This window comes from Eptatretus burgeri, chromosome 10 (assembly GCF_056783735.1).
Source record: "Eptatretus burgeri isolate ZD-2024b chromosome 10, Ebu_testis_v1, whole genome shotgun sequence".
Lineage (NCBI taxonomy): Eukaryota > Metazoa > Chordata > Myxini > Myxiniformes > Myxinidae > Eptatretus > Eptatretus burgeri.
In genome coordinates, this window is record NC_140970.1 from 88,529,171 (window position 1) to 88,537,991 (window position 8,821).

The following is an 8,821-nucleotide window of genomic DNA, read 5'->3' on the forward strand; positions in this document are numbered from 1 at the left end:
GAACATCAATGTGTTCACCCATCCAGTACAGTCGGACACTGATATTCGCGGTTCATAAATTGTGACCTGCTTCTACATTCGCGAACCTGTGCTTCGCATATTCGTGGTTTTTCACGGGATTTTTGATTTTCCCTTATGAATCACTAACTGCCGGAAACCTATTCCCCATTTTCCCATTGAAACAACGCCCTGACATGCGCGGCATTTTTCAGGAACTTATCCCCTGCGAATGTTGGGGTCCGACAGTACAACGGTCATTCTCCACTTTAAAAATCGATATATGTATACTTTTAGACAAAATTTGCTTTTTGTTTTCGACAAAAAAGCACTATTTTCGATTTTACACATTACCAACCATGAGAGAACACAAAAGGTTATTAGAAATGCATAATAACCGTTGGTATGTGACCATTTAATAGCTTCAAGAGCCTCCCAAAGCCAGAATCACAGTCTAGAACTTCACTGTAACATCTGTTTCAAGTTGTTCATCGGGTGGAGGTGGGATTCTCGACTATTCGTTGCAGAGTGTGTGCCTGAGTTATTTTAGCTTTTTTTTGGACAAGGGTAGAGTCTTTACTTGGTACTCATCACATCCCAAAAACCCTACCATGCGTCTATTGATGATATCAAGTTAAGACGTGAAACAAATCAGATGCACACAATGTGATAAATTCTCACAGGTCAACGTGGGTGTCCCAGCTATGCATATGGTGGCCGGTATGTCTTGTTTCCCCTAATAGAAAATAACATTGTGTGTTGTGCCACAGGAATGAGAACATGACGGACATGAGCACATACACTGTGTAAGTTTAAAGCAAGTGCACAAGCTTACGAGAAGCCACACAGAAATTAAATAATGCTCATTTGTCAGTTATACTGGGATGATTCATGTTAATGTGTTGCGATGGTTATGAGGTTTGTACGTTGCGAAAAAAAAACCTAATATATATGTCACGACAATATACAGTGCCCAGAGAAAGTCGCCACCAATTTCAAATTTTTCACCTTTTGTTGCATTATAGCTTGAAATTAAATTGCAATAAATCAGACTTTTCTCTACCAACTTTGCAAACCTTGATTGGGAAATATTTGCCCATTGTTCTGTACAAAACTATTCAAGCTTAGTCAAATTGCGTGGGGAGCGTTGATGGACAGCAATCTTCAAGTCATGCCACAGATTTTCATATATATATATATATATATATATATATATATATATATATATATATATATATATATATATATATATATATATATATACATAGGCCTATATACATAAATATATATATATATATACACATTATATATATATAGATATATATATATATATATATATATACATAACTATATATATATATATATATATATATATATATATATATATATATATATATATATATATACATAACTATATATATATATATATATATATATATATATATATATATATATATATATATATATATATATATATATATATATATATATATATATATATATATATATATATATATATACATAAATATATATATATATATATATATATATATATATACACATTATATATATATAGATATATATATATATATATATATATATATATATATATATATATATATATATATATATATATATATACATAACTATATATATATATATATATATATATATATATATATATATATATATATATATATATACACATAACTATATATATATATATATATACATAACTATATATATATATATATATATATATATATATATATATATATATATATATATATATATATATATATATATATTGTTACGGATTCGCGCCCGCCGGCGTGCTGACGGCCACGTAACTCGAATCGCGGCACGTCGCCCACCGGACGGACAATCCAGTCGTGACCCTCTCGGACTAACGCCGGGAACCAGTCACGGGTGGACCTTTCGGTCTCACCGCGATCGAGCCAATCAGCCCCCGCGTGGGATAGGGTTGCTCGCCAAATTCGACCTACCTAAGTACCCACGCGGAGGGTAGACCGGGCGATCGCACCTCGCCGCAGGTCGACTTCGGACACGGGCCACTTAAGCGACCCGTTCCGTACTATCGGGATAACCGAGCGGTGTTATCGTCGACCTCGACGGTTCGATTAATTATCGGGCGTATTCAGCCCACTACCAACCCTTTACGTGAAGCAAGATGAGGATTCAATGAAGGAAATGACGAAGCGAAGCGGGAAACAGTTCAACACAAAGCACATTTATTCGCGCTGAACGGAAAGCACACATATTCAATTCCACCAAAAGCACATAGAAAAGGAAAACACAATGCAATTTACACAAAAAGCAAATGTAAAAGCGAAGACACAATGCAGATCTAATACCGATTACGCGAGCACACGGCAACACTTATACAATTTTACTTCACAGACGGCGCCGACAACACATACCCAAAACCAAGGAAAAGAATAGAGAACCCTCAAGGATGAGGCGGGCCTGAGGCCGAGACCGGGTCGGGCCTACCCGTCTGGTGATGAGACGCGGAGCGGCGATGGTGCCTCAACTCCGCGGGCCTCGCGGACAGTGTCTGGTAGGGGGTGGGAAAGGGGCCCCCTTGGTCGCACTATCTCAGCGCGGGGGGAAACAGGAGGGGGTTGCTGATGCTCGGGGTATAGAGGATTCCTATTCTGCCTCGAGTCCCGCGACGAGCGTCTCCACCTCAGCCAGGTCGCGCTGTCGGCCTCCCTGGGGTGCAGCTCCCTGCACGACGCGAGCACCCCCTCGTCTGCCCTCGCCGCCTCTCCACAGCTCCGTCCCCTCCGCTCCGACTCCAACGCACACGACGGCGACCAGCTCCTTTTTGCTCCTTCTTCCCAACTCCACCGCCCGCGAAGTCTTAACTCTCTGTTCCGACTTGACTGACGAACGCGGTCGCTTTTATAAGCCCCGTGGCTTCGCTCTCTCAGCTTTGACCCCCTCCCTTCGACCTTTCACCTCGCTCCCCATTGGCCCGAGAAAAAGTGGGCGTGAATGCTTTTTGATCCATAAATTTGCATATATCGATCGCCCTCCAACGCCCTGGAGGCGGGGCCAAATCGCCCCTCGCTCACCGATTGGACGGCACAAAAGTGGGCGTGTGTCGTTTTTGATCCGTTTTTGAAGCAGAAAATCCGTGGTTTTGTACACGCTGTTCGGCGCGCGCCCTGCACGAGTCCAACACCGGTACCCACAAGCGGCGCAAGAACGGTGGCGATGCGACGGTTGCGAGGTGTGACGTGAAGGTCGTGGTGGTTGTGGTGAAGCGGCGTTGTGGTTGGTGGTTGATGTTGTGACTGGTGGTGGTAACAATGGCGGTTGGTCCAAAATAAAGATAGTAAAAGAAAAACGGCTATCCTGAAGAGTCGCAGCACGCATAAATGACATGTATTCCCACTAGACAACGGGTTTGGGCCTAACTACACATGTACTTACCGAGATACCTCACCGAAGGGACCTGAATGGTGGTTTGCGAATTTGGTAACCACAACACTACCCCCTCCCCTTTTTACAGACTCGTCCCGAGTCGTCAAATTTTCGTGTGCCATCATGTGTAGTTTTCCCCTAGTACATTTTACCTACGGATCCCTGAGTGCGACATTCATGGTATTCGTGTCCCCAAAATAAATAACCTGAGGGCTGCGTAACTACCTAAACAAACTCACTCACACGGACGACTTAAATAAAATTGCCGGCGCTAAGACATACATGCCGGGGGCGCACTCATATTTACAGTACATCTTAACCTTAACTTACAAATTTTACACTAAACCATGGCCCAGGATCAATGAACTCTGCAAAAGAAAAGCAGTTAGCGGGGAGCCAGGCTGCCCGCATGCAGTCTCTGGCTCAAACAATGCAGGTGACAGGGAACGTGGCTGGCTGCTCACACGCAATCCAAGGCCTTCCCTTTTGAACTGAACGCAGTGAACCACAACGGTGCATGGGCCGCACAACGCAGTCTCCGTGCCAGCTCAAGTGGCACACGCAATGAGCACAACGAATGGATGGATGGATGGTTTGAATCGAACTCAGTGAACCACAACGGTGCATGGGCTGCACAAATGCAGTCTCCGTGTTGTAGCTGCCAACAGGGCAGTTCTCGCAGCTTGCAAACTGTTGCCTTGCGGATCCTGGCGCACATGGAAATGAACAGGGGGGGGCAAAGCAAAAATTGAACGGGGCTGGTGAACATGGGCAGTGGGCATGGCATGGCAAAGGTGATCAGGCAAACACAGCCCGCAGAAGAAGGCCGCTGCAGGCAAACACAGCCCGCAGATGAACTGGCCGGCACAGGCCTTGAAGTACCACAGCTGCAGATGATCCGGCCGGCACAGGCCTTACAGCAACACAACAGCTGCCGACGATCCAGCCGGCACAGGCCTCGCAGCAAAACAACAGCTGCCGATGAAGTTGGCCGGCACAGGCCTTGAAGAAAAACAGCCAGCCGATGAAGCTGGCCAGCCTTTGCCGTTCAGTGGAGGTTGGTGGAGGGGGTGCGGTGGTGCTGGCCACTCGGAAGGCGGGCTCGGACCTACCTACCTGTCTCCCTCCCACCTATCGCCTTTGCCTGTCACTGTACATACCCACTCCCTTAATTTGTCAAACCCCAATTTAGCCCCAACTTATTTTTTTGTTGTTTTTATTTTTACTTCCCCACTATAAATCGTCCCCTAACCCCCTTTATCGTCTTTGTTCGGCTAACCTATCCTGTCACCTAGCCTACTCCCAACCCCTACGTTCTCTTCCCGGAGGGGAATAAGGGAGAGCTAGCGTCCTGTGTCGAGGCCCAACGAAGCCTCAGAATGGCCTCCCCAGAGTTCGGCGATCTATAACCAAAGTGGGTCCAGCGGCCCACAACGAGAGCGAGGGGATGGATGGTGCGGAGGGGTACACTTACTAATCTACCCTATCCATTTAACTGTTAAACTACCCTGGGGCTTTCAACAAGCGCCTCTCGCTTAAACTATTGGTTCTAACAACCCAGATTCCCGTCGCCTGTGTTGGTGTCCTTACAATTTCGGGCCTCGCCCCCCAATTTTCTCTCCGTGCCCTCACACGGTCTCCTGGCTGGGACACGTGGCTCCCTTTGGCAGGCACGACCCTCTGCCGAATCTCCCGCTATGGCACCCCCGGGCACTACACTGCCTCCGAGCCTACCAGCTCCCTAACACCGGGGAGTGACCCCATGGCACCTCCCCTGAAACGCACACGTGGCAGGCCGGCCTCCCGGGCCCCTTTCCGAGGGTCACCCGTGCCCACAACACTGCCCACGTGGCTAATGGCGCCCCGGGCCCCCGCACCAAGCAGGCGCACCCGTGCCCACTACTCTATCCCGGCCCCCATGGGCCCATGGCCTACCGCGGCCGACTAGCCTGGTGCCCGGGGTACCCACTCAGCGATACTCACCTTTCGCAGCCACGCTCCCAAGCCCGTCAACAGGGCTCCTGCACCCCTCCAAATGGGTCTCGAGCCTACTTTCCCACCAACAACAAAACGACCTCCATTTTTCAATTTGACTAACCCAGCTAACTCAATCTACACTGACCCCGGGGTCCCTTGGGCGGGAGTCACTCCTCCCCCCAATCACTCATCGCACCATGCATTCCCCATTCGCTCCATACACACAGACCCGCTGGCCTCACTCACTCACCAAGCACATGCCTCCACCTCATAACTCACCAACAACTCTTCAACACACCCACCGCTGAACTCTGCCATTCTTCTAACTGCATCCCCTAACTAACTCGTGCTCCCACGTCGTCCCTTAAACTATAGCACGTTCCTTTTAACACTACGTAGCTAAGCTACGTCCCCTCTACACATTCATAAGTCTGTCCATGTCCTCAAATAATCCCATTTTATTTCCCAACCTATATCTGGCTACAATCCCTCTAACTAATCCATTCCACGGACTCCATGAGGACTTACCCCTGCCCCATGAAGTCGGTCTAACTAAGCTAACCCTTCCCCCTAACTAGTTTCCATCCTGTGCCCCGGTAAGGGGGTCTTCCACCCCTTGCCCAGGAATCCTGTGCACCCGAAAGTGAGGCTTACTGTTTTTTTTTTGTTTTTTTTTTTTTCCATGCGCAGCACCTGCGCGGCAACTCAGAGCTCGCGCACTTTGCACCTGCCCGTGACGTCATGCAGCTGCACGTGTTCCTCGTCCCTCCTTGGACGGTACCATCCGGCAGAGATACCCCTCCTGCCGGATTCCAACCCCACGTGCAGCCATGGCGTCACCGTGCGCATAAAAAAAACACAAGCCCCACGTCTCGAGGGGTTCCCCACGCGAACACATGTGCTTTGCCCGTTGGAGCTTAACACACACGATCGCGTGGAGAACCCGTCCGGTCCAAATCCGTAGTCCTGCCTAAACTTTGTCCGTCCGCGGGATCGGCAAATCCACCGCGTGCGTTTCCGGACCGGGACTTCACTCTCGCAAGCGAGCACGTGGTGGTCTCGTGCGTTGCACAGCACGGACCTCGTGCTCACTGCTGGGTGAACCCGGCACGGTCCGCGAAACAACTACAGCCGCCACTCGGCTTTCGTTCCTCTGTCGCCGTCGTCGCCATTCAACCCACGCACACCTGCGTGTTACGACGCTCACAGTCCACTCCATCACATTCACACCGGCAGACGCGGCTGCGTGCTCCCGCATGCCCACCGACATCTCCCTTACATACCGCTCTCTCACACACACGGTCTCCCTTGCATAACCCATACCACTCACCCGTGGTGCTCCATTCACTCGCGCGGGGCACTCACCCGCGGTGCCTCACCCACACACGCGAGGGCACTCACCCGCGGTGCCTCACTCATACTGGCCGTTTCATCCACACACGGCGTGCTGGGAAGCACGTACTCTGGCACCATCGCCACCACACCACTCACACGTGGTGCCTCACTCATACTGGCCGTTTCACTCACACACACGGCCTCACTCACACACGGTGCCCCATCCACACCCGGCGTGCTGGGAAGCACGCACTCTGGCACCATCGCCACCACACCACTCACACACGGGGTCGCTTCCACACACGGTGCCGCACTCACACCTTGCACCACACACACAGGGACAACTACACTGGGGATTCGTGTCCCCACAAGGGTCTCCGGGGCCTCTATACCCCCCAAGCTCTCCGTGCACCCGTTCACAGCACTCATCCCCTCAACCTCGCAAAGCACGACCGAACTCACCTGGTCGTGACTCGCCTCAAGGGGGCATCCTCCCTCCCCTCGATCCTGGAGGAGGTCATCCAGCTGCTCGCACTGGGTCTCTACCCAGTCCGCCAGCTCAACCTCACTATCCTCCACTACCTCCGTGTGTGTGTGTGCGTCACTTACCCCGTCTTCATCGTGTTGTCTCTCTATTTTTTTTGTCTCCCGTGTCTCTATACATTTATAAGTTTCTGTCGTCGTCACCTCGTGTCTCGTCTCACACGTTTTGGTCTCCCCATTTAATTTTTCCCTCTTGGTCACCGTCGATTCCTCTGTCACGACCCTCGTCCAACACGCCCCCCGAATTATTTTTTTACCCGCCTCCACCGCGGGCCTGTCAGCCGTTGCACCCCCTTCCAGCTCGTTTGCTCCCACACGTGGAGTCGCCATTCCCAGCTCCCTGGTCACGGCCTTCATGCCCGCCTGCAGGCATCGGCCCATGTTCTGCGTCTCACCCCGTAGTTCTTTCATTTCTTTTTTCATTTGCTTGCCCATGCTTTTCATTTCGTTTATAAATTCATTTGCGTTTGCATCCATCTTTTCGTTCATTTGTTGTGTATTCGCATCCATCTTTTGTGTATTCGCATCCATCTTTTCGTTCATTTCTTTCATTTCGTTTGTATTTGCATCCATCCTTGCTGTCATTGCCGCCAGCATGGCGCATAGCTGGGCCATGTCGGATGCACTCAGCTGAGCCGTTTCGGCAAGGGTTGGGGAAGGGTTTTGGTGGAGAGGGGGGGGGAGGTGTCATACACCGCGGCCGCTGCCGCACCCATTTCGGGCTCTGGGTTCAGTTGGGCGAGTCCGTGTTCCTGCACGGGCATTCCATCCTGGGCCATGGATCCTACACATTCTACATCCATTTCTAATACCCCCGGCTCCCGCTCGCCTTGAGACGCCATCTTGCTTCTCTTAAAGGGTTAATTTCGCTCGCTCGTAATTTGGAGGGAATCGGGGGTCGCTTCTCTCACCCCTGGACCGATTCCCGTGAATTTAGCCGGAGACAGGAGAGCCCGTTTTCCTGTTCTCCGATACCAGTGCCGCGAGGAGGGCGATGAATTTGTATCGCAAGACCTGACACCAGTGTTACGGATTCGCGCCCGCCGGCGTGCTGACGGCCACGTAACTCGAATCGCGGCACGTCGCCCACCGGACGGACAATCCAGTCGTGACCCTCTCGGACTAACGCCGGGAACCAGTCACGGGTGGACCTTTCGGTCTCACCGCGATCGAGCCAATCAGCCCCCGCGTGGGATAGGGTTGCTCGCCAAATTCGACCTACCTAAGTACCCACGCGGAGGGTAGACCGGGCGATCGCACCTCGCCGCAGGTCGACTTCGGACACGGGCCACTTAAGCGACCCGTTCCGTACTATCGGGATAACCGAGCGGTGTTATCGTCGACCTCGACGGTTCGATTAATTATCGGGCGTATTCAGCCCACTACCAACCCTTTACGTGAAGCAAGATGAGGATTCAATGAAGGAAATGACGAAGCGAAGCGGGAAACAGTTCAACACAAAGCACATTTATTCGCGCTGAACGGAAAGCACACATATTCAATTCCACCAAAAGCA

At 50.3% G+C, this 8,821-nt stretch overlaps 1 protein-coding gene across 6 annotated transcripts in view; it reads right to left on the reverse strand.

The window, feature by feature from the left end:
- LOC147019052 (coiled-coil domain-containing protein 150-like) overlaps positions 1-8,821 on the reverse strand; it is a 99,609-nt gene that overhangs the window by 28,038 nt on the left and 62,750 nt on the right. The window lies entirely within an intron of this gene.